This window comes from Eriocheir sinensis, unplaced genomic scaffold (assembly GCF_024679095.1).
Source record: "Eriocheir sinensis breed Jianghai 21 unplaced genomic scaffold, ASM2467909v1 Scaffold1170, whole genome shotgun sequence".
Lineage (NCBI taxonomy): Eukaryota > Metazoa > Arthropoda > Malacostraca > Decapoda > Varunidae > Eriocheir > Eriocheir sinensis.
In genome coordinates this window covers 45,001-71,782 of record NW_026110486.1, presented here as the reverse complement: position 1 = coordinate 71,782, position 26,782 = coordinate 45,001, and the positions used below count along the sequence as shown (strand labels likewise).

The 26,782-nt window shown below is 45.8% G+C and overlaps 3 long non-coding RNA genes across 13 annotated transcripts; 1 reads left to right on the top strand and 2 right to left on the bottom strand.

Annotated features, from left to right (window-relative positions):
* The first annotated feature begins 1,733 nt into the window (after positions 1-1,733).
* Positions 1,734-18,188, top strand: LOC126989437 (uncharacterized). The gene is made up of 3 exons (XR_007743280.1): positions 1,734-1,751; positions 13,323-13,417; positions 17,953-18,188. It is a non-coding gene; the product is annotated as an uncharacterized LOC126989437 (long non-coding RNA).
* Positions 1,858-4,221, bottom strand: LOC126989436 (uncharacterized). Of its 11 annotated transcripts, XR_007743278.1 has the most exons (6): positions 3,653-4,221; positions 3,046-3,273; positions 2,668-2,895; positions 2,440-2,592; positions 2,289-2,364; positions 1,870-1,912 (listed from the first exon to the last, which is right to left on the bottom strand). It is a non-coding gene; the product is annotated as an uncharacterized LOC126989436 (long non-coding RNA). The 11 variants fall into 11 exon arrangements; XR_007743269.1 differs by lacking the exon at positions 2,440-2,592 and having other exon boundaries at positions 1,858-1,912; positions 2,289-2,439; positions 2,593-2,895; XR_007743271.1 differs by lacking the exons at positions 1,870-1,912; positions 2,440-2,592 and adding an exon at positions 2,038-2,061 and having other exon boundaries at positions 2,289-2,439; positions 2,593-2,895.
* A 181-nt stretch (positions 18,189-18,369) lies between the features above and the next one.
* Positions 18,370-22,952, bottom strand: LOC126989435 (uncharacterized). Its single transcript, XR_007743268.1, has 3 exons — positions 22,833-22,952; positions 21,986-22,162; positions 18,370-20,930 (listed from the first exon to the last, which is right to left on the bottom strand). It is a non-coding gene; the product is annotated as an uncharacterized LOC126989435 (long non-coding RNA).
* Between the last annotated feature and the right edge of the window lie 3,830 nt (positions 22,953-26,782).

Sequence of the window (26,782 nt, the reverse complement as noted above, 5' to 3'; positions counted from 1 at the left end):
ATAATGCTGTTCAAATTTTGATTTCAGATAAGCTGATCTGTAAGTGTCTGCACTGCTGACTCCAAGCTCTCTCAGGATGATTCTATATCGATCACGGAGCGACTTCACAGAGAATCCTTGGGCCTCTTCAAATAGCTGGCTGTCAATTTGTTCTACAAGTTGAGCGAAAGCGACCTCATACAAATTTGTCTTTTGTTGTTCAGCAGTGGGTAACCTTGTGGCTCTAAAAGCGTTCATGAACGAAATATGGTACGCTATGTCATTTGCAATCATGTCATGTCCTTGGCCAATCAATCGCAAAAGAATGTCATCTCTTTTCAGATATTTTGCCTTTTGTATAATAGCTTGTTGGCTTGTTTGCGTTGAGACCTTGCTGTTGGGTTCTTTCCCTTTCATCCACCGTTTGTTACAAATAACGCAGGCAGTTTTGGCATCAAACGGCTGGGTCCCGGTTCTTGTGCGCGGTACAGGTTGTGGTACACCTGAGGAATTAGAGCTGCTGCATGCCTCCTCACCTGAAGCTGCAAGATTTTCGCGTCTGTGTTTTCGCTCAGCCAATTTGAAGCTTTTCTCATTGGTATACCATTTCCGACACTTGTCATGCCACATGGGACTATACACTTCCAACCACTTTTCATTTGTTTGTATATCAGTCAACAGTCTTTTTGACACTTCGTCCTTGCGCGCTTCTAAAGCTTGAGTTTCTCAGTGGAAGTGACTTTGCGGGAAACTGCCGATGTATTCACCTGACAGATAACACATTTGCCATAATCGGTCCGCGAGGTATCTGTACCCTTCTTCTTCACCACTTCATGTTCCAGCGACACGGCGCCTTCACCCAAATGCGAAGCCATGATCACTCAATCACCTGAAAGAAAAAGAAAAGCATGATTAAATACGCGTGTCATAACATTGGCGCCACAAGATTTTACCGTGGTTAGTAGGATAATAAACTTAAACCTTGTTCCCAAATAATAACAACATGGTTATTAACACGCAATCATATGTAGTCAGGAAATGAAAAACCTGGTATCAGCTTAGCATGGATATATTCTTTGTGGCAGTTTTTATGCATTTTTTTTTCATTGTAGTTGTAAAATCAGACTCCTCGAATATCAAAACATAGAAAACGAACTTTCATTCATGTTTCTATCGCAAATAGTTGCAAAGTTATGACAGTTTGTATATTTTCAGACATCGGTGGCGGCCATCTTGGATTTTGCCAAATATCTTGCTTCCAGTAACCTTTTTGCAAGGTTGTGCACCCAGAAATTGATTTTATATGTCCATAGACTCCAATGGCACTTCACAACCTTTTACAGCAGGCGAAACACATTTGACCAAAATTTGGTCATTTGGCCTGAGTTCGATTCCCCGGCAGAGTGGAAAAATTTGGGCGGCTTTTCCGATACCCTACGCCCCTGTCCACCCAGCAGTGTACCAGGCATTAATGGGGGGTTGTGTCCCGTCTCCTGGGGTCTGTTCCCTTCTCCTATAATTCCTTCCCCTTCTGTCTCTCTCCAGCATTTGGCCACAGATGTTGCGCCCACTAAGCAAAACTTTCCAACTGTTCCCTTCTCCTAGAATTCCTTCCCCTTCTGTGTCTCTCCGGCATGTGACCACAGATGTTGCGCCCACTAAGCAAAACTTTCCAACTGTTCCCTTCTCCTATAATTCCTTCCCCTTCTGTCTCTCTCCAGCATATGGCCACAGATGTTGGGTGCCTGACTAACCTTACCAAACCCTCCTCAGTGAGTCTGTCCCACTTAATGTTGCAAGTCTGATTAAAAAACTAATGCAAGTCATGGTGTTTTTGTTTCCTGTTGGAGTGCAGGACCTATCAGCTGTCTTGTGCTGTTAACTTATTAATGCAAGAGTCATGGTGTTTTTTGTTCCTGTTGGGTGCCTGGACCTATCAGCTGTCTTGTGCTGTCCAACTTATTAATGCAAGAGTCATGGTGTTTTTTGTTCCTGTTGGGTGCTGGGACCTATCAGCTGTCTTGTGCTGTCCAACTTATTAATGCAAGAGTCATGGTGTTTTGTTCCTGTTGGGTGCTGGACCTATCAGCTGTCTTGTGCTGTCCAACTTATTAATGCAAGAGTCATGGTGTTTTTGTTCCTGTTGAGTGCCTGGACCTATCAGCTGTCTTGTGCTGTCCAACTTATTAATACAAGAGTCATGGTGTTTTTTGTTCCAGTTGGGAGCCGGGACCTATCAGCTGTCTTGTGATTTCCAACTTATTAATGCAAGAGTCATGGTGTTTTTTGTTCCTGTTGGGTGCCGGGACCTATCAGCTGTCTTGTGCTGTCCAACTTATTAATGCAAGAGTCATGGTGTTTTTTGTTCCTGTTGGGTGCCTGGACCTATCAGCTGTCTTGTGCTGTCCAACTTATTAATGCAAGAGTCATGGTGTTTTTTGTTCCTGTTGGGTGCTGGACCTATCAGCTGTCTTGTGCTGTCCAACTTATTAATGCAAGAGTCATGGTGTTTTTTTGTTCCTGTTGGGTGCCTGGACCTATCAGCTGTCTTGTGCTGTCCAACTTATTAATGCAAGAGTCATGGTGTTTTTTGTTCCTGTTGAGTGCCAGGACCTATCAGCTGTCTTGTGCTGTCCAACTTATTAATGCAAGAGTCATGGTGTTTTTTGTTCCTGTTGGGTGCTGGACCTATCAGCTGTCTTGTGCTGTCCAACTTATTAATGCAAGAGTCATGGTGTTTTTTGTTCCTGTTGGGTGCCTGGACCTATCAGCTGTCTTGTGCTGTCCAACTTATTAATGCAAGAGTCATGGTGTTTTTTGTTCCTGTTGAGTGCCAGGACCTATCAGCTGTCTTGTGCTGTCCAACTTATTAATGCAAGAGTCATGGTGTTTTTTGTTCCTGTTGGGTGCCTGGACCTATCAGCTGTCTTGTGCTGTCCAACTTATTAATGCAAGAGTCATGGTGTTTTTTGTTCCTGTTGGGTGCTGGACCTATCAGCTGTCTTGTGCTGTCCAACTTATTAATGCAAGAGTCATGGTGTTTTTTGTTCCTGTTGGGTGCTGGACCTATCAGCTGTCTTGTGCTGTCCAACTTATTAATGCAAGAGTCATGGTGTTTTTTGTTCCTGTTGGGTGCCTGGACCTATCAGCTGTCTTGTGCTGTCCAACTTATTAATGCAAGAGTCATGGTGTTTTTTGTTCCTGTTGAGTGCCAGGACCTATCAGCTGTCTTGTGCTGTCCAACTTATTAATGCAAGAGTCATGGTGTTTTTTGTTCCTGTTGGGTGCCTGGACCTATCAGCTGTCTTGTGCTGTCAAAATTATTAATGCAAGAGTCATGTTGTTTTTTGTTCCTGTTGGGTGCTGGACCTATCAGCTGTCTTGTGCTGTCCAACTTAATAATCCAAGAGTAATCGTGTTTATTGATCCTGTTGAGAGCCACGACCTATCAGCTTTCTTGTGCTCTCCAACTAATTAATGCAAGAGTCATGGTGTTTTTTGTTCCTGTTGAGTGCCTGGACCTATCAGCTGTCTTGTGCTGTCCAACTTATTAATGCAAGAGTCATGGTGTTTTTTGTTCCTGTTGGGTGCTGGGACCTATCAGCTGTCTTGTGCTGTCCAACTTATTAATGCAAGAGTCATGGTGTTTTTTGTTCCTGTTGGGTGCTGGGACCTATCAGCTGTCTTGTGCTGTCCAACTTATTAATGCAAGAGTCATGGTGTTTTTTGTTCCTGTTGGGTGCCTGGACCTATCAGCTGTCTTGTGCTGTCCAACTTATTAATGCAAGAGTCATGGTGTTTTTTGTTCCTGTTGGGTGCCTGGACCTATCAGCTGTCTTGTGCTGTCCAACTTATTAATGCAAGAGTTGGCCTGTATCTTCACTCTTAACCCCTTCACTACGGCCAGGCCAAAACAGTGCCCCGTGCCATATCCGGGATCGCCACGCGCGCCAAATTTCAAATGTCGCTATTGAATATAACAAGTTTTCAGCCATACAATCAACATAATCATCATGTATTATATATGAAAACATGCAGAATGGACCGTATTGGCTATACAGGCAGTGCCACACGTGGCCACTTGGTGAACTGTCAAAGCAGTACTTTCCATAGAATTCAAGTTATGTACTAGAGTGGATCTGAGGCTGCCTCCAGGATACAAGGCCTTGGCAGAGTCACCGCTCTGAGCCTACGACTGCTCACTTATTACCTCTACTCGATTTCCTGACACTACTATTTGACCTGGAGAAAAACTGAAATGGTAGGAGTGAAGTGTGCAATGTCATCGGCTTGGGCGATGGCGGCACCATGGCCATGTATGTATCTCGGAGACAGCTTCAGACACACACTATTCTATAACGAAATCTATGGAAAGTACAACTTGGAGTTGAGTGGCCATATGTCTGTATAGCCAATGCGGTCCATTAAATAATGCACATAAAGAAACTCACTACGGCCGGCAAAACAGCACGCGCTACCGTATCCGGGATACGCCGCCAAATTTCAAATGTCGCTATTAAATATAACAAGTTTTCAGCCATAAACCCAACACAATCATCATGTATTATATATGAAAACATGCATAATTAAATGGTGCATATAAAGAAACATAAATTAATTGATAATTTTGAGATGTAAGCATAAATATAGAGATAAAATAACTTGTATATTGGTTAAAGCGAGCCAGGACGCAGTATGCGCGTCCTGGGATGTGGTATGGGGCACGCAAGGACACAGTATACACGTCCTCGTGTTGTAGGGGTTAAGCCTTCCCTGTGTCCTGTGCTGTCACCTCTGTAATGCAAGTGGTGGACAATATGAGATACCCTTTGCCTCACAGTTAATGGCCACATAATGAGGTAGAGGAATGAGATAAAATTCATATAAAGCCATATTTTGGAAAAGGGGAAGGGAGGACCCAACTGATAAAAGATGGCTTTATTTTATACACTTTTTATTCCTTTTTAAATAAGAACACCATACATAGCAGGCAGTAGCTTAGCCAGTAGACTATTAGTGCTGCCTTGGAGAATCTTGGAACCATTTGCTGAACTGAGTGCAGACCAACGTGGCTCACATGAAGCACTTACGAGACTTGGCAACAGAAAACTCCTCAGTTGTATCCTTGACGTGCTAATTTCCCTCAGTAACTCATGCTGTTCAATACTCATTAGAGAGAGGTGGTTCAATCTTGTTTGAACCATACTGACTCTTACTTCTTGAGTCTAGTTAATTTTGGAAAGGAGCGTTCACCACTGCAGTTGGTAACCATTAGAGTTAAATAAATCTTCAATGTGATCTCGACATTAGGAGAACAAGACCCAGAAGAATTATCAACTCTCAGACGATACAATGTCATCTCGTAAAGGTCTTGTTGAGATCCAGCAACAGTACAGCCGGGTCGGACCGCAACAGCATTGATCCAATATTTCCCAAAATATATAAGGTATGTCAAGTTTGCAGTATATTGACGGGCCAACATTCGCTGCAGATTTATCTTTACTTAATGTTATGATAACCCCTCGAATGTTGGTCTGTAAATGTGCCGGCAACTTAACGTACACCTATTGAGTACACACCAGCAGAGCGGTTGCTTCTGAAAATAAAAAAACTATTTTATACCCCTTTGTCATCACGATATATTATTAAACTCAGTACCCTACCAACGAACTACTGGCTTACTCATGAGTACAGATACTATTGATGAGAGGCCAAAACTGCTACCATTTGACATGTTAAAACAAAACTCACACTTAGATTCAGCTGTGCACTTGTGCCTCGACCGCCATTAAACCTTTTTTCTGTTATTGATATTTAATATAATCTATACTACTAAACTTTTATCTGCATTAACAGGTTAAGTATATTATGTATAACACACCCCTAACTTACCCTACAGACAGTCAAGGAAATACACATTTTAACCCGTCCGCTGCAATTGGCACTGATTTGGCTTTCACTGGTAGCCTGGTGAACTTATACTCCCAGGTCTTTCTCTGCCACTGTGGTGGATAGTGGAGTGTTTCCCATATGGTATTGATGTGCTGGATATCCCCTCCCAAGGTGCAGGACTACATTTTTCTTCATTGAATTGTAGCAGCCACTTTTTGGTCCACTCCTGTAGCTTGGTGAGGTCTTCTTGTAGGAAATCCGTAGTCAAGGGGTTAAAAGAATCCATCGCCAGGACCTTCATGCTATTCAATTTACACATGTTTATGTCTGCTGGAGCCTTGGGTCCAGCTGCAACACCCACAAGTCCGGATCTGGACCGCGGGCCGCCAGTTGAGTTGGGAAGCCCTGGACTATATGCCGTATATGGTGTACTACAATGCCATGCTTATTATACTATGCCCTAGTGAAGTTTCCTATATTTTCTTATCCCGGAAGCAGCGACGGGCCAAATTTGTGCCGTGATATAAACCCCCAAAAATAGATGATACATAATCTGATCACAAATGCTTTGATATATATTATGGAATGGTTTGTGTGAGGGATGATTTTTTTTCATTTTTCTCGCTTAGAGGGACCATTAAGAGACATGATCCCCGCAGCTACCGGGTTATATATAGTAATATCATATATAATAATATTACAAAAAATTGGGAAAATGAGTAATTATTTTGTCTCGGCCTTCTGTGCCTAAGGGCAAAAAACTTAGTTACTAATTTTTTACATTCCCGCGGGGCCTGTAGCATGTGCTAAATGTGCTACTAGGTTAACCCCTTGAATGCGGATTTCCTACAGTTAGACATCACCAAGCTACTGAAATGGAGCAAAAAGTGGCTGCTACAATTCAATGAAGAAAAGTGTGAAGTCCTGCACCATGGGAGGGGATATCCAGCACACCAATACCACATGGGAAAACACTCCTCTATCCATCACAGAGGCAGAGAAAGACCTGGGAGTGTATGTTACCAGGCTACCAGTGAAGGGATACCCAGCACACCAATACCACATAGGAAACACTCCACTATCCACCACAGAGGCAGAGAAAGACCTGGGAGTGTATGTTACCAGGCTACCAGTGAAGGGATATCCAGCACACCAATACCACATGGGAAAACACTCCACTATCCATCACAGAGGCAGAGAAAGACCTGGGAGTGTATGTTACCAGGCTACCAGTGAAGGGATATCCAGCACACCAATACCACATGGGAAACACTCCACTATCCACCACAGAGGCAGAGAAAGACCTGGGACTATATGTTACCAGGCTACCAGGGAAGGGATATCCAGCACACCAATACCACATGGGAAACACTCCACTATCCACCACAGAGGCAGAGAAAGACCTGGGAGTGTATGTTACCAGGCTACCAGTGAAGGGATATCCAGCACACCAATACCACATGGGAAACACTCCACTATCCACCACAGAGGCACAGAAAGACCTGGGAGTGTATGTTACCAGGCTACCAGTGAAGGGATATCCAGCACACCAATACCACATGGGAAACACTCCACTATCCACCACAGAGGCAGAGAAAGACCTGGGACTATATGTTACCAGGCTACCAGGGAAGGCCAAATCCGTGCCAATCACAGCGGACGGGTTAAATCGACACCGAGTCACTTTGGGCCATAATGAACTTACTCAGCAATACTCTTATACTGACTCACTATGTTACATAATAAGAACCACTACCAGGGCTGCACATATGAATCTTACCAGGGCACACACTAAGAATTATTTGTCCTGGTATAGTGTGGCTAATTCTTCTGGCTCCGTGGTGTAGTGGTTAGCATGCCTATCTATGAATCTGCTGGCCAGGGTTGGAATCCCCCTCCCTGGACAGTCATTTAATTGTAGCCCACTTATGAATTTTCCCCCAGAACATTTGAGTAAGAGTTAATTTTGTCATAGGTATGTAGGTGAGTAAGGTTATGTGATGTTCATCCTTCCTTTCTGGCGGGCTAGATGTACCAAGTGTTAGACCTTAATGTATAGCTATCTAGTTTTTCTCTCTCTCTCTCTCTCTCTCTCTCTCTCTCTCTCTCTCTCTCTCTCTCTCTCTCTCTCTCTCTCTCTCTCTCTCTCTCTCTCTCTCTCTCTCTCTTTTTTTTATTTTTTTTATTTAAACTGACGAATCTATAGTACACAACATATTTGTATTTCGCCAACGATACTTTATGCGATCGTTTGAGTAGCATATGTTTCTCTGTGCACTTTTCAGGGCTTAAAATGTCACTTTTTCTCGTGCATTATTTTAAAAGCCCTTTACACTTGCTCACTGTGTATTTAGCATCACTAGTGGTGTGGGGCATGTTCTTCGCCACCTGTGAGCAGCCACTTTTACCTGCTGGGTGGACATTTCCCTCACTGTTGGCCCTGCTGCAGTGAATGTGTTCCACAGGCGGGACACCCTGGAGGTGAAGGTCCGTTGGTGCTGGCTGGCGCGTGACCTCGGCACCCCGACCTGCTCGTGGCTGGAGAGTACCGTTCTCGTATCTCACAGCCTCTCGCGGGGGGAGCCTCAGTCTCGCCAGGTGTGGTACTCCTTGTACCTGGGCCTTGTGGAACACCACCAGCGCAGCGACGTCCCAGCGGTGCTCCAGAGTGTATAATATCCTGAGGGGGCAGCTGGGGGTTGTTCTCTTGTAACAGTCGCTGCACCCGTCGCTCCACCTTGTCCAGTCTCTGCAGGTGTGTGGCAGCGCTGGACATCCAGGTCAGAGCCCCGTACTCCAGGTAGGATCTTACCTGGGCCTTGTAGAGGAGCATAATTCCTCGCTTGTCGAGGAAATTAGCCACTCTACGAAGGGCAGAGACACGTAGGGAGGCTTGGTGGGCGACGTGTTTCAGGTGGCGGTCGAAGCGCAGCTCTCGGTCCAAGTCCACTCCGAGGATCCTGACGGAATCCTGGAGCGGGAGGGTGACAGAGCCAAACATCACCCTTCCTTCGACAGCTTGTGTGGCTGCTGGGGACCGAGAGATCACCATCGCCTGAGTCTTCTCAGGAGCAAAGTTCACCTGCCAGTGCTCCCCCCACTCCCGTATCAAGCGTAGTTGCTGGTTGACCTCAGCAACCGCTTGCTGGCTTTCTTGGCGAGGGTAGGAGAAGGAGAGCGTGCAGTCGTCAGCGTATGCAGAGACTGCTGGCAGACTCCTGAGAAGGTCGTCGATGTACAGATTCCAGAGGATGGGTCCCAGCACAGATCCTTGAGGGACTGAGGCACCCACTGGGAGGTCCTTGGACTGCTGGCCGCCGATGACGACGTGGAGGCTTCTTCCTCGAAGGTAGTCGCTCATCAGCATCAGCAGGTGTCCTTGGATGCCTTTGGCACGAAGCTTCTCCAGCAAGCCTGCGTGCCACACCCGGTCAAAAGCACCCGCGATGTCGAGAGCGACGACAATGGTATCCAGGCCGGTGTCTAGCGAGTCCTGCCAATCCCTGGAGAGGAGCAGCAGGAGGTCTGAAGTGGAGCGGCCAGATCTGAACCCAAACTGCTGGTCAGTGATGAGGGCGTTGTTCTCGAGGTGGCGGGTGATGGCCTCCACCACTATTCTCTCGAAGATTTTTCCAACTACAGACAGGAGGGAGATAGGCCTGTAGTTGGCAGGGTCAGATCTGGCTTGCTTTTTGTGAACCAGCACCACGCGAGCCTCCTTCCTTATAGAGGGCCAGGTGTTCTCCCGGACACAGGCCCTGAACACTTCTGAGAGGGGTCCTGCCAGCTCACTGGGGCAGTGACGCAGCACATGTGGGCTAACGTTGTCAGGACCAGTGGCCTTCCTGACGTCCACCGGTCTTAGAAGGCGCTCCACTTGCTCCCGGTGTACCGCAACCTCTGTCAGGGTCTGGTTGCATTCCTGTGGCAGTTGTGGTGGAGGTCTGGTGGGGTCGGCGACAGACATCTTGGCTGAGAAAAGGTCAGCCAGGAGCTCTGCCTTCTCCCTGCTGCTGGTGGCTGTGGTGCCGTCCTGCTTGGTGAGGGGAGGGATTGTTTCTTGGTGGCTGCTGCCTTGCTTTTCCTTAACAAGGGTCCACCAGGTCTTGCTGCCCACCCCTGGCCCGCACAGCTTGGCGCGGAGGTCTCTTTCCCACCTCCGTTTCGCCCATTTACTGGTGGCCATCATATTTTTGCATGCTGCTCGATGCAGGGCTTTGTTGCGGCGGGTTGGGCTCCTTTTGTAGCGGAGCCACGCAGAATATTTTCTTTCTGCAGCAAGGCGGCAGCGGTAACCAAACCAGGGCTGATCGGTGGGCTTGGAGGTGTACTGGCAGTGTGGAATGTGTTCTCGTTGGAGAGCTTTGAGACGTTCAGTAAAGGCCTTCGCCATGGGCTCTGCTCGCCCAGACAGAAGGGTGTGCCAGTCTGTCTGCTGTAGGTCTCTTTTAAGGGAGGGCCAGTCAGCTCTGTCCCACAGCCAGATAGTGTGGGAAGTGGCCTCATCCCGCGCCACGCCCACGTCTGCTCGGGTCAGGATGGCGTGGTGGTCAGAGCTGCCTACCGGCCCAAGCTGTTGGCACGTGACCCTGCCCCCTCCCAGGTCCGAGATAACGGGATCCAGCTTCCCGCCTCGCTCATGGGTCGGGAAGGTGACATGATCTGTCAGACCCTGCACCGTCAGGAGATTCTCGTAGGCGGCTCCCTCCGTGTGCTGGTTTAAGTCGCCCACAATTAGGACATGCCTGCAGCGATGGCGAGTCAGCAGGTCGTCCATTTGCTCCGTCAGAAAATCCAGGGGGGCAGGCCCTTGCCTTGGGGGGCGGTACATGGCACACAGGAGGAGGGCAGTGCCATCTGCCAGAATTACTTTGAGAAACACCGCCTCTGTCGTGGGTGGTGTCTCTACTTCAAGTCTCTGGGCCTGCATTCCTTCCTTGAGGCACACTGCCACACCGCCGCCTTGTCTTCCCTGCCAGTCTCTCCTGATCCAGTGGGTGTAGCCTGGAATCCTGCCGAAGGATAACTCCACCTCACTGTTGAGCCACGTTTCAGTCACCACAGCTATGTCCACGCGGTGCCTCAGGACAAAGCTGTGGGTCAGGTCCCCGATGTTGGTGCGGAGGCCTCGCATGTTGGCGGAGAGAAGCACCAGCTGGTGAAGAGTCCTCGGCGTGTCTGCCATCCTACCTGAGTTGGTGATGGTTGCTGGAGCTACTCAGGTAAGAAGGAGGGGTCGACCACTGCCAGCCAGGTGTATGGCCCCAGGAAGGAGGCTGTGGCGCGATGTGTGAGGGTCCCGGTGGAGGGGGCAGGTGACTGGAGACAGGCTGCCTAACCTCAGCAATCACACGTCTGAGGAGGTGTTCTTGCCTCTCGTCTGCAGCCCTTGCGTGACACTCCTCTGCTGCGTGTCCCCGACGGGAGCAGTAGTCACACACCTTGTCGCGGCGTCGAGGAGCGGGTTGGTGTCCGTGGGCGGGTCGGCCGTGGTGGCCTTGTCTGGCCGGGTGACGACGAGGTGGGGGAGGCGTCTGCCGAGAGGAACTGCGGTGAGCAGCGTTTGATGGATGTCTCTCCGCCTCCTGCTGCTGCCTCCTGTTTGCTCCTCGCCACCTCTGCGGTTGTCGGTTGGAGTGTACTCCCCGGACGTTGTCTCGACTGTTCCCTCTTCTTGTTGCGCCGTCAGCGTCACCGGCACTAGGGTGGGAGCGAGGGGAGCCGCGGTTGTTGTCGTTGCTGCTGCTGGCGTCTGTGTCCTCGCGCTCGCTGGCCTGAGCTGCGCCTCCGCTCGCGGTGCTGGTAGTGTCGGTGGTGTCGTCGGAGGTTGTGGAGGTGTTGCTGCTGTCCGAGCCAATGGCGACTTCGACGCTAGGTGAGGGAGGCAAGCAGTCCATGAGTTTGGCGAGTTTGCGTGGCCTGCCTGACGTCCACCAGTTTCGCCAGGAGAGGGATTCGGAGCACACTTCCCCCCAGTCTGTGTCAATCTTGCTGGGTAGTGCACTCGTGGCGATGTTGGCAATTTGTGGGTGATTCTGCTCCAACTCAGAGGTTTCAATCTGTTCAAGGAGACTTAGAGTTTTTGCTATTTCGACTTTTTGATTCAGGACAAGCTTTTTTTCCTCCTTGTATCTTGTAATGATTAGTTTCTGCCTCTGAGTCTCTTGCTGGAGCTGAACGAGACGCCTTGCGAGCTCCTCCTTGCTGGAGGAAGCAATGAGATGCTGTACGATGTTTTCTGGCTCTTCCACCTGCACGTCTTGTTCGCCTTGTTCATCTCCGTTCTGGTGGTTGGCTTCCTCGGGCTCCGAGATGGTGGTTGAGGTCACCTCGTGAGTCACCGGCCGGGAGAAGCCGCAGGCACGCCTTAGTTCAGTTGTCTGGGAGCAGCAGAACTCGGCGTCTGAGAAACACTCACGACACACAGAGTTCGGGCAGTTTTCCCCGGTGCAGGGCGTTACAGGCTTGTCTCGTGTAGAGTAGCTGCAGATGCAGCAGTATCTGGCACCAGGAAAGCCTGCTTGGCCGGCCCAGGCAATTTTGCTGTGTGGAGGGATAGAGCCAGCCATGTGCGTGCGAGATGGTAAGATGTGGGAGAGGTCAGGTCAGGGTGGGGCCACGTAGGAGGGTGGCCGCACTTAATCTCTTGTGGAATGCAGTGCAGCTGTGGAGGGGTAGGAGAGGACGTCCCAGGGGATTTAAATCCTCTAAGCGCATGGGGTCAGGCAACAAAGGCTGGGTCAAGGAGGCAGGACGCGCCACAGTGACCCCGCTGGGTGGCGTACACCTTGCTGCTATACACACTGTCCTTAAAAACACTCCACTGCACTGTTCACAGGGCACTACACACTTTTCACTACACAGAACACGTTGCAGTGGTGGTGATGAAGTGGTGTTGTAGGTGGTGAGGGCGTCTGGGAAGCCTGAGGCAACCTCAGGTGTGGCTACTCGGAGCATCGATCGTTTACGTCCTCTCCCTGTGACTGCTGACACACACACACACACACACACACACACACTCTCTCTCTCTCTCTCTCTCTCTCTCTCTCTCTCTCTCTCTCTCTCTCTCTCTCTCTCTCTCTCTCTCTCTCTCTCTCTCTCTCTCTCTCTCTCTCTCTCTCTCTCTCTCTCTCTCTCTCTCTCAATCTTTTTATTTCCTTCATCATTTCTCTCCCTTCTTCCTCCTCCCTCCTTCCTTCCTTCCTTCCTTCCTTCCTTCCTTCCCTCCTTCCCAGTGTTCCTTCGTCCACCCTCAGACCTTCCTTCCTTCCTTCCTTCCCAGTGTTCCTTCGTCCACCCTCAGACCTTCCTTCCTTCCTTCCCAGTGTTCCTTCGTCCAGCCTCATACCTTCCTTCCTTCCTTCCCAGTGTTCCTTCGTCCAGCCTCATACCTTCCTTCCTTCCTTTTCATTGTCATTCTCCCTTGTGATGTTTTCCTTTCCTTCCTCCAGTGTGCCCCTGAGAGCTCCCTGCAGCACAGCGAGTCTCTTCTTGGACGGCTCAGAGGCACAGAAGATGTAGCCAGACTTGCCGGCCAAACCCGAGGGTGAGTACACACCCTGAGACACTTATGTTAGCCTGTCTGTCTGCCTCAACAACCCTCAACTCGTACAGGAAACTGTTAATTAAAAGATGAGACACTTTTTGTTAGTCTGTCTACTTAAAATTAGTCTTGTCTTGGTCTGTTTACTTGGTCTAGACACAGAAAGTAATGACATCAAGATAATTATGGAACAACAATGAGAATAAGTCACACACCTGCCCAAAAAATACTCAGACTCATGTGAATGTGTGTATATATATATATATATATATATATATATATATATATATATATATATATATATATATATATATATATATATATATATATATATATATATATATACAGGTAACTCTCGATTTACGCGAGTATTGCGTTCTTGAAGAGGTTGCGTAAATCAAAAACAATGTAAATCAAACAACAGGTATGTTTCTGTCGAAAAATAAATACCATATTTTGCGGCGTATAACACGCACCCCAAGCTTTGAAAAAAAAAAAAAAGTTCTTAAAATGCTCAAAAATATGTACGGGTTAAAGAACATTGACAATGTACAGTTTTCCGAAATTTATATGTTTTAGGTGTAATCTTTACTGCTTGAATTGACAAGTGTCCTTGAGTAAAGCAATGAAAATGGCGGTCGGGCTGGTGTTGTGAGAAATACATCCCCGTACATACTGATGATGCACAGCTTCTGATATCATAATAAGCATATTATTCCCACCATCACTCGTAGGTTATGACAGACAACTAGGCAAGACACAATTCACGCGGTTCTGGTGACACGCGGCATGCAGCTGTTTGTTGTGTGGTTTCCAAACAATGCAAATGGCGGCCGGGCTGGTGTTGCGAGAATCGTTGAGTAGCGTGTCAGCGTGGGTACTGTATTGTTGTTCAAGTGGCGCGCAGGAAGAACTGAGCTTAGCTGTGTGGCCGCGGCGCCGTGTGAGTCCAGTTGCGTGAGACATATGGTGGCCACTCCATAAAATATCGCGTATAAGTGGAAAAAACTTGTAAATTAAAAATTTATTTAGATTTTGGACCCCGCGTTATTTCAAAAACGCGTAAAACAAACTTGCGTAAATCGAGAGTTACCTGTATATACACTCAACCCTCGATTTGCCGGACCTCCATTTGCCGGATTTCGGATTTGCCGGACAAGAGTCCGTGGGGTAAAAAAAAAAAAAAAAAAAAAAAAGTCCGGGACAAGTCGATTTCAAACTACCGCGCCAGACAAAGTTCGCAAATCGGGCACTAGATGGCAGCGCGGGCGGACATACACGTCTAGTACTGGACTGTACACAAGTCTGCCGCGTCACACGAGTGTTGTGCTTACGTGCTTGTCGTGGATACACCTCTTCTTCACAGAAGGTAGAAGGTAATATATTATATTACAGGACAGTATAGGACAGCTATGCGAGGTGTAGTCCGGGGGTGGGTTGTGTTTCCCGGACATATATAGGGTAAAGTCCGGCAAGGGGGTAGACCCCCGGACATTTTCCATTGCCGGACATTTGCCATTCCCGGACAAGCCTTCCCCCCTTTTAGTCCGGCAAATCGAGGGTTGAGTGTATATATATGTGTATATATATATATATATATATATATATATATATATATATATATATATATATATATATATATATATATATATATAAAAACACATACTGTATTTGACGGCTCATAAGAAGCACTTTTTTCCCCAAAACTGTCCCTAAAAATCATCCTGCATCTTGCAAGGTCAAGGTTCAGCTTTGGGTTAGTGGCTAGGTAGGTCTTAGGGCCGTATTCTTAAATTAAACTTCTGTAACCACAAGCAAAGAAGAGAGATCGTCTTCGCTGCCCCACCAGGGGGCGCAAGCCCTCCTGGACCCCCCACGGATCCCAACGGAGTGATTCTCCATATCTACCAATAAATCTTCCCTTGTGTAATGATAGGCTAGGTTAAGTTATGTATTAGATTAGGTGTAGGCATGTTTGGGTGCCAGGTGGAGACCCAATAATGCTGTCCTTAGTAAATAAATAGTGACGAGTTGAAGTTCAATAGTCACTCCATAATGTTTATGACACATTTTACATATAGCTACCATTTGCAGCAGCTATGAAATGAGTACTAAAATAAACAATTCCATCTCATAGAAAAAAGCCTCCTGAACACGATGGTGTATACAGATTTTTCATTAAACGCCAAATAAGTGAAGCACGGAACTAATTATAAAAACATTTCACATCATCCCCTCGGGGGTGGTTCGAGGGTAAACTGGTTTGCGGCAGTTTGTGGGCCTCGTTGCCTTGACAACCCTCACCTTGCCTTGCTTTTCGTGTAATAATAATCCTTGATATGCACTTATTCACAACGTCATAGTGAGTGAATGAGTCTTAATTGCTTCCAAGGATAGCCTACTGATGTCCTTTTAATAAACATGGCATCATTATAGTCACCTGGCCATGTTTGGGTTCGTGCTAATCACAGTATCTTTCCTTTTTAATAGTATCACAAGTATTCTTTGTTTCATTTTCCATTAATCTGATATTTTCTTTGTTATCACAATTCAGTGTCCAACGATTATTTTCCTGAATGTGCCTGTACATTTGCAGGAGAGGCTTACATAACTGAATCTTATAGATCTTGGCCTCCTCTTTCCAATGGTGCCTTTGTTTTGTAGCTGTGATGAATAGTTTTTGAGATATAGCGGTTAAAAGAGATCCCCCTCCCCCGCTGGGCTGCCCGAGCGCACCTTGGGGGATAGTTTCGTTGCGAGCACTCAGGAAGGAAAGGGTTAAAAGGGCTGGTGCTGCAAACAGGAACGGGGTGCGAGCCTTGGCAGCTTGTATGCTCTCCTGGACGTGACTGACTCACGTTCACCCTCCATCTTGGACGATACATCGGGTTAGCTTCCCTTCGGTGCCTCAAGAATAGGGAAACTGTGGCTGCTAAACCCTGGTGCCAAGCCTGCACCTCCAGCATAATAACTGGTTGAGGGAGTCTCCCTAACAACTGTAAGACATTGATTCGTGTTTTGTGGGATTTATCATTGATATTTGTTAGTAAAATTACTTTTATTTCGTATAAAATAACATCTATAATGTTTTCTGGTAATATTTTGGTGGGATATGGGATGCATTAATGGTATTCATATTAATTTCATTGGAGGGGAAGTTCGTTTTGGTTTACGAGTGTTTTGTCATGCCAGCAAAAATTCCCCAACAAATTAACCCCTTCAACACGAGGACGTGTATACTGCTTCCTTGTGTGCCCCGTACCATATCCAAGGACGCGCATAGTGTGTCCTGGCTTGCTTTAGCCAATATACGTGTTATTTTATCTCTATATTTATGCTAACATCTCAAAATTATCAATTAATTTGTTTCTTTATGTGCACCATTCAATTCTGCATGTTTTCATATGATTATAATACATGATTATGTTGAGTTTATGGCTGAAAACTTGTTATATTCAATAGCGACATTTGAAATGTGCCACGCGTGGCGATCTTGGATACGGCGCGGGGCGCTGTTTTGGCCTGGCCGTAGTGAAGGGGTTAAACTCATAAACTGACTGTATCTTTAAATTTCCACCGTTTGTAATGGACTGAGTCCCCCCCCCCCATTAGCCCATTATATCCAGGGTCTACTGTACCTTGGTAGTGTAGTGCATAACAGCAGTGGGTCTCAGCAGGCCTGGCAGACCATGGTGTTGTGGAGTCACTCAGTACAAATATATTACATTGTCAATATCTAGGTAGGCAGGGAAATTTAAGTCCCCTGTGTGTGTGTGTGGTTTTTCTATGTAATATTATACGTTCTCTCTCTCTCTCTCTCCCCCTTCTACTTATAATTTCTTCTCCCTTTTCCTCCACTTACCTTCTTCCTCTTCCTTACCTCCTTCCTCCCTCCATTTGGTTATCTCTCTCTCCCTTCCTTCCTTCCTCCTCCTTTCTTTCTCTTCCTCTGCTCATTACATTTTCTCTTCCTTCCCATCTTCCTCCCTCCATTTGGTTCTCTCCCTTTTTTCCTCCTCCTCCTGTTATTGCATCTTCCTCTTTTTTCCTCATTTGGTCTCTCTCTCTTTCCTCTCCCTTCTATTTCTGATTTTTTCTCCATTTTCCTCCACTTACCTCCTTCCTCTTCCTTACCTCCTTCCATTTAGTTCTCTCCCTTCCTTCCTTCCTCTTCTTTCTCTTCCTCGGATCGTCACATTTTCTCTTCCTTGCCTCCTTCCTCCCTCCATTTGGTTATCTCCCTTCCTTCCTTCTCCTTCCTTCCTCCTCCTTTATTCTCTTTCTCTGATCATCACATTTTTTTCTTCCTTCCTATCTCTCTCATATTTCTCTTTTTTTAGCATAGTTTCTCCTCCTGTCTCTCTCTCTCTCTCTCTCTCTCTCTCTCTCTCTCTCTCTCTCTCTCTCTCTCTCTCTCTCTCTCTCTCTCTCTCTCTCTCTCTCTCTCTCTCTCTCTCTCTCTCTCTCTCTCTCTCTCTCTCTCTCTCTCTCTCTCTCTCTCTCTCTCTCCAATCCATTAATGGAGTTATTCTCCTCAGGTGTGTGTTGATGCTGGGACCAAGAAGGAGAAGAAGAGGAAGAGGAGGAAGAAGATGATAATGACAACAGAAGATCAGAAGAAGAAGACGAGGAGGGCACACACACATACACATATGACAAACACCTTTTTAGATATTTTTCATTTTTATTAGTCCATACAACATACATTAGCTATATACATATTATACAACATATGCATAACTATATACATTAGATCATAGTGAGTCGAGAGGTGAGATAGAGGTGCACCCCCCCTCTCTCTCTCTCTCTCCTCACCACAGCTCACAGGACCCCACAGATGTACCCCCCACAGTATGTTGACAACCCCCCACAGACACATACCCCCCCCAGCCTCATGAAGGACCCCCTCCTCCCTCCCTCCCTCCCTAGCCAACATAGCCTTATCAATGTTACTATGTGTATGTATGTATGTATGTGTGTTTTTCTATTAATAAAAAGTTAATTTGTAATGTTTGTGTGTTATATTCCTATGAGAGAGGAAAAGGTAAAGAGGGAGAGACAGAGAATGTAAGGAGAAGAATAAGAGAGAGAGGAGGTAAGTACCTAGCTAACCGTATGAGACTGTGTTATATACTCTATAACAAAGGCAATATTATCTTAACAGAGAGAGAGATCTAATCACTATGTAGCAAACTGTATAGGCCTATGTATATGCCTACCTAGTGAGAGGAAGCTGAACTCTATAACACAGACAATATTATCTGAACAGAGAGATAGAAAGCTAGTTCTAAACTACAAAACTAACTGTAACTCAACTGTAGGCGAACTGACCTCAACTATACAGTAAACCCTGGATCTAACAGACCCGCTTATAATGTATTTCAGATATAACAGACAAGGTCAGAGGGTCAGAAATCCACAGGGACTGACCAAGAATAGTTTTGAACCATCCGTTTCTGGTAACTACAACAGCTTAACCCGGTAGCAGCGGGGATCATATGTTCTTAATGGTCCCTCTAAGTGAGAAAAATGAGAAAAAAAATCACCCCTCACACAAACCATTTCATAATATATATCAAAGCATTTATGATCAGATTATGTATCATCTATTTTTTTGGGGTTATATCATGGCACAAATTTGGCCTGTCGCTGCTACACGGTAAAGCCACAAATTTGGCCCGTCGCTGCTACCGGGTTAACCTCATTATCGTGTTAAAATCTTGACCTGTATCTCACTGTTATCTTCCTCTCCCTCTATATTATTTGTCAATCTCTCTCTCTCTCCCACAGATGTCTAAGGTTCTGCCCATGCAGCTGAAGGGTGCCAATGCCTACACATCTGTGGGTGGACAGGGGTGTAGGGTATCAGAAAAGCCGCCCAAATTTTTCCACTCCGTCCGGGAATCGAACCCGGGCTCTAAAGGTTGTGAGCCGAGTGTGCTAACCACTGCACCACGAAGCCCCGAGAAGGTTAGAGGGTCAGAAATCCATGGGGACCGATCAAGAATGTTTTTTGAACGAACTGCGCCTGGTAAGTAGCCACCTTGCCCTCCTCCCTTTATCTGCTGCCCCATCCTTGGGTTCCAATAGTCTGCCTCAGCCCACCTCATGAAATATTTTCCTCCTCGTGGTTTCCACTGACTCAGTGCTTCGTGGATTGGCCCAGCCCACTGTGTCATGGACTCGCTCAACACAAGTACAGTAAACCTTCAATATAACAAACTAATTTGGGGAGAACTTAGTCCGTTAGTGCCGAAAGTCCATTATAAGCGGCGAAGATTTTAAAAAACATAAAATAATCAAACAACAAACCTAGTAAATGCAGGTATGTATATATATTTTTTTTATTGTGTATGTTGTGTGCACGTTGTCTGTATGGCCACACTTGGCGACAGACTCCGAGGCACTGAGGTTGCCAGGTTGCCAGTGGGTCTTGCAGGGTTGTTACAGGTATGGGTAAAATTTTACAAGCGCACCAGTCTCGCACTGGCAGACGAAACCTTTTTTTTTGGGGGGGGGTAAGTTTTCGGTGTGATATGAAATAATCTGCTAACTGTTTCTGTCACAAATAATTAAATGAAGAACGTATTTATACCACAAGAAAGTCCTATGCATCAATCCAGGACGTAAATGTAATGGGAAAAAAAACAAGTGTTTGTGAGTGTCTGTACAGGCTACTCGCTGCACTTGTAAAATTCTACCCATACCCGTAACAATATGACCCCCACGCAAGACCCCACTCACAACCTAGCAACCTCAGTGCCTCGGAGTGCGTTGCCAAGTGTACTGTGCGGCCATGCAGACAACATGCACACAACATGCACAATAAAAAATATATATACCTACATTTACTAGCTTCATCGTTTTATTATTTTACGTTTTTTTAAAATCTTCGCTGCTTATAACGGACTTTCGGCCCTAACGGACTAAGCTCCCCCAAAATTGAGTGTGTATCAAGACACCTCTCCACCCGACATTGACCTCTCTTTTGGCTACTCTTTACTTTTATCTTTTATAGGAGCGGCGAGTAGCAGGCTTTTTTTTTTGTACTCCTTACTGCCCTCGAGACGTGTCCTCTGATGTCAAAAAAATAAATGAATAAATAGAAATGAAAATTAGTCTGTTATATCGAGGGTTTACTGTACTTGTGTTGAGCGAGTCCATAACACCGTGGGCCGGGCCAATCCGCTACCCACTGAGTCAAACGCCTTCGTCAAACGCACCATCGAAACTGTATGTAAATCTATGTGAGTGTAACTGTATGTATCTAACTGTATGTGACTTTAAGCTTAACTATATATACACTTCTCTGTTCCTTCCCTTCCCTTTCCTTTCATTTCCTTCCCTTCCCTATCCCTTCCCTTCCCTTTTCAATAACTTGACTTGACTGGACTGCTCCTTCATACTGTGACCTCCTTGACCTCTTGTGACCTTTCCTTGAACTGGGGTGACTGGTTCTTGAGTCTTCCAAGATGGCCTTCCTTCCTTTCTTCTGTTCTCCCTTCGTTCTTCAGAGCTGTGGATAAAGACGGTTATTAATATATTTTTTCATTATTATTATTTTTTATTCTTTCTTATTCTCTCTCTCTCTCTCTCTCTCTCTCTCTCTCTCTCTCTCTCTCTCTCTCTCTCTCTCTCTCTCTCTCTCTCTCTCCTTATTCCTCTCCCTTCTTTTATCTCTCTCCTTGTTATCTCTCTCTCTCTCTCTTTGTCTTATCTCCTCTTTCCTCCGTATCTTTAATTTTATCGGTTTCTCCCTTTATCGTCCTTTCTCTCTCTCTTCTTTCCTTTCCTTTCCTTCCCATTCCTTCCCTTCCCTATCATTTCCTCTCCTCTCCTTTCCTTTCCCTTCCATAAAATAGCTCGCAGAGGGTTTAGGGTTGGGGAGCATATTTAAACTACTCCAACCGAACTTTACGACCTACTAACGGCCCCCTCGACCCCCCTCTTCTAACCAGGGGGGCCTACGCCCCCCCCTGGAACCCCCCCACATGTATATGTGTCTTATTTCAGCGAGGAGGTATTTCTCGCAACACTGGCTGCAGCATCGCCGTGGCCGCCACCAGAGGAGGCGACGCGCCTCCATAAACATTATCCCCTATTTTCAAGAGCGAAAAAAAAAGTCCTTGAATTGGATTTTCAAAGCTCTTCCATGACTGTTTAAGGTTTGTAGAAAAGATATATGAAGAGATGCTGATGTTCCATAAGGTAGGTAATGAGATACTGGCACGGACCTAAAACGAATCTTAACCGTCCTCTCTTCCTTTCCTCCCCAGTCAAAATACATCTTCCCTTCCTTCCTTCCTCCTCCCCATTCTGTCCTCCCTTCCTTCCTTTCCTCCCCAGTCGAAATACGTCTTCCTTCCCTCCCTCTCCCTTCACTGTCCTCCCTCAAAGATATTCATCCCCAGCTCCCATCTCTTCTTCTTGGGTGTTTTATGGGGCTAGTTAGGCTGTGGGGCCACAGCCTCTAGAGCCCCGAGGTCCCATCTCTCTCCCTCCTCCACCATGGCGCTTGTTTTCCCCCTATTTTCTCCTCTTCCACAGCCTCCACATGCTTCCTGCACTCACCACAGACGGCACGGAGTGGCTTTTCCAACACGGCACTCGTCTCCCTCATCTTGGCGGCATAAACCACGGGTAAAAGTAGAAATATGGACTCAGCGGGGTTGGTTTAGGTCCCCGCTCTCTCTCTTGCTCTTGGTACAGGTGACCCGTTGGAGAGTCAGGCCTTCGCATCGGCACAACCTGTAAAAATAAAACAACACAAGTAGTATCCATTACAAATCTTCCAATTCCCTATTTCTTGCACAGCACATCTTTTCCAGAAAGCTCTTCATGGCTTCTATAATTCTATCATTTGCTTCATCACTCAGTCCCGGCAGCAGCAGCAGCATCCATTCCCTCTCTGTCCTTGCAATCCTCCCATTCACATCCCAGCAGCCCATCTCACTCAGTGCCACCCTCATCATCTCCGTCCTTTCTCTCCGGTACCTCCCACACACCACATGCACAACAGTTTCCTCCACACCCCTGTCACACATCTGACACACTTTGCTGCGGGACTCAGACCACCTGTAATTTCTTGCATTCACATTCATACACTGCGCTCGAGCTTGGCAGAGAAGATCACCACCGCCCAGGCTTCCATCATACCAGCTGACACACTGCGGGGCTTCCTTTTCTCTGTACCGCTCCATCGCATGCTTCCACCTCCTCAGACCGTCACCTTTCACTGCACTGTCTATCTCTTTCTTCCACTTTCTCACATTCCATTCTAGACCCTCACTATTCCTGTCAGTCACCTTTCATTCAAAGAAACGCCTCCCTTCCTCTCTGCTCACCCACCTGACTCGCATACCATTGTCACCAATCATTCTCATGCAGTTCTTAAAATCCCTTCTCCCTTGTTGTTTACCTGCAACAATAAACTATCAATCAATCTATTTGCTCTCATTGCACACTCCACAAGTAAACCTTCTCAGCTGATCTTGGTCCTGGTCTTGGCAGATTATCGTACTCAGAACATCGTATTTTTGGCCCCTAACTATAATGCAAATACCATCAGCAATGAACGATTCTAATTATGACTATAAATTAAGCTTGCTCTGGGGGTGGGCATAACAGTTTTTGCATCAGTTGTCGTACTTATAACAACGTATTTTCCTGTTTATTTTTACCCCTAACTAATGCAAAGAACATTTTTTCTTTTTTTTTGTATTTCGTTGGGGATATACCCCAATGGAGGAAGGCGGTGCATGCCGCGCAACCCCCCAGACAGCTGGTAGAGAGATAACCCACCTTTCCACCCCCATGGTAACTGATAGTTGCAGTTTCCCTATGTTCTTATGTTCTTATGTTCTCTCCTCCGTGGCGAAATGGCTATACCACTGTACCAAGGTTCGTCTCCCGGCCCAGCTGTTTAACCTCCTCCTCCTCCTCCTCCTCTTCTTCATCCTCAAGGGACAAGGAGACAGACATGAGCAATGAGAGAGAGAGAGAGAGAGAGAGAGAGAGAGAGAGAGAGATTGGATGGAAAGGAAAAGCAATGTTATTTTAAACATTATATCTATACATTCTCTCTCTCTCTCTCTCTCTCTCTCTCTCTCTCTCTCTCTCTCTCTCTCTCTCTCTCTCTCTCATTTCCCAGTGACCATTTTCATCCTTCACACCATTCCTAACCATCACAAGCTACGGATCATTGCCTCAGTGTGCAGGCGAGTAACACACACACACACACACACACACACACACACACACACACACACACACACACACATACAGCTTCAGAAAACGCAGATACACACACACAGCTTCAGAAAACGCACATACACACACACACAGCTTCATAAAACGCACATACACACACACACACACACGAAGCTGCAAAAAACGCACGTACACACACAATAAAAATTAAAATATGAAAAGAAAAACTAAGAAAAAAAAAAGAAAGAAAAAAAGTATAAAACAAACACACACAGAACCTTAATCCATTGGAGAGGCATACATCAGGGGGAGCATTACCACACTCACCCTCACACATACACACAACAACAATAATAATAATAATAATAATAATAATAATAATAATAATAATAATAATAATAATAATAATAATAATAATGATCTTAAATTCAACTATATGTGTGTGTGTGTGTGTGTGTGTGTGTGTGTGTGTGTGTGTGTGTGTGTGTGTGTGTGAGAGAGAGAGAGAGAGAGAGAGAGAGAGAGAGAGAGAGAGAGAGAGAGAGAGAGAGAGAGAGAGAGAGAGAGAGAGAGAGAGAGAGAGAGAGAGAAATCTATCATGCATACACAATAATTTTAAACGCACCTTCAGTCAAGCGGAACCAATGTGTGTGTGTGTGTGTGTGTGTGTGTGTGTGTGTGTGACCAATAGATAGAAAGGAAGAAAGGAAGGGAGAGAGAAAATGGAAATGGAAGAAAGAAATAAAGAAAATGAGATAAGGGACTCTCTCTCTCTCTCTCTCTCTCTCTCTCTCTCTCTCTCTCTCTCTTAACGGCTTCCCTCCGACGTGGTTAACTGGCTGACTGGTTGACTGGCTGACTGGTTGACTGACTGACTGACTGAATGACTTGACGTGGTTAACTGGCTGACTGGTTGACTGACTGACTGACTGACTGACTTGACGTGGTTAACTCCATGGCTGTCTGGTTGACTGACTGACTGACTGACTGACTTGACGTGGTTAACTCCATGGCTGTCTGGTTGACTGACTGACTGACTGACTGACTTGACGTGGTTAACTCCATGGCTGTCTGGTTGACTGGTTTGCTGACTGGCTGACTGACATTATTATTATCGTTCTTCTTCTTCTTCTTCTTATTATTATTATTATTATTATTATTATTATTATTATTATTATTATTATCATTCTTCTTATTATTATTATTATCATTACTATACTACTACTACTACTTATAAGGTTATAGGCTGGCCCGGATTTTACGTCTTTTTTATATAGCACTCCATTTAAATTACTTATTACACTATGGTATCATGCATTTAAGTAGATGCACAAATACAGAGTTTCGAAGATGAACTCACGTCCAAATCTGAGTACTCCTATAAAGTCTTCATATCCAGTTATAAGTCCCTGCGAGTGACCTTTATACTCTGAATATAGGTACGTGGATTGATCGAGGAAGATGTACTCCTATTTCGTTAATCGGGGCTATTTCCTTACAAATGGGGACTTTCCTGGGAGAGTTCGTCACGACAAAGCCATTTCTGGTCTCGAAATTGCGATACAGCGCCCACCGGCCGAGATATTGGCCTCTAAATTTGGCGGAGATCTCGCGTGAGCACTAAGAAAACCTATTTTGGTTAATCGTGGCTATTTCCTTGCAAATGGGGACTTTCGTGGGAGAATTCGTCGCGACAAAGCCATTTCTGGTCTCGAAATTGCGATACGATGCTTACCGGCCAAGATATTGGCCTGTAAAATTGGCGGTGTCTCGTGAAATCTAACCAAAATCTGGAAGCCCATTTTGGTTAATCGGGGCTATTTCCTTGCAAATTTGGACTCCTGGGAGAATTTGTCACGACAAAGCCATTTCTGGTCTCGAAATTGGGATACAGCGCCCACCGGCCGAGATATATTAACTTAATTGTAAACTTCCCGTGAAAGTCTACGGGATTACATACCAGTATTAAAAACAAGAGGAGGAATTGGTTAATCGGGGCTATTTCCTTGCAAATGGGGACTGTTTATCTATTTCTATCTGTCTGTCTATCTCTTTACCTGTCTTTTCCACTGCCAAAAAGTCTGTTTATCTATCTGTCTTTCCCTCTGCCAAAAAAGTCTGTTTATCTATCTGTCTACCTGTCTGTCTATCTCTCTATCTGTCTGTCCCACTGCCAAAAAAGTCTGTTTATCTATCTGTCTATCTGTCTGTCTATCTCTTTACCTGTCTTTTCCACTGCCAAAAAGTCTGTTTATCTATCTGTCTGTCTATCTCTCTATCTGTCTGTCCCACTGCCAAAAAGTATGTTTATCTATCTGTCCGTCTACTCTCTATCTGTCTGTCCCACGGCCAAAAAGTCTGTTTATCTATCTGTCTTTCTCTCTCTCTACCTGTCTGTCCCACTGTCAAAAAGTCTGTTTATCTATCTGTCTACCTGTCTGTCTATCTCTCTATCTGTCTGTTCCACGGCCAAAAAGTCTGTTTATCTATCTGTCTACCTGTCTGTCTATCTCTCTATCTGTCTGTCACACGTCCAAAAAGTCTGTTTATCTATCTGTCTGTCTATCTCTCTATCTGTCTGTCCCACTGCCAAAAAGTCTGTTTATCTATCTGTCTGTCTATCTCTTTATCTGTCTGTCCCACTGCCAAAAAGTCTGTTTATCTATCTGTCTGTCTATCTCTCTACCTGTCTGTCCTACGGCCAAAAAGTCTGTTTATCTATTTGTCTGTCTATCTCTCTATCTGTCTGTCCCACGGCCAAAAAGTCTGTTTATCTATCTGTCTACCTGTCTGTCTATCTCTCTATCTGTCTGTCCCACTGCCAAAAAAGTCTGTTTATCTATCTGTCTACCTGTCTGTCTATCTCTCTATCTGTCTGTCCCACTGCCAAAAAGTCTGTTTATCTATCTGTCTGTCTATCTCTCTATCTGTCTGTCACACGGCCAAAAAGTCTGTTTATCTATCTGTCTGTCTATCTCTCTATCTGTCTGTCACACGTCCAAAAAGTATGTTTATCTATCTGTCTGTCTATCTCTCTATCTGTCTGTCACACGTCCAAAAAGTATGTTTATCTATCTGTCTGTCTATCTCTCTATCTGTCTGTCCCACTGCCAAAAAGTCTGTTTATCTATCTGTCTACCTGTCTCCCACGGCCAAAAA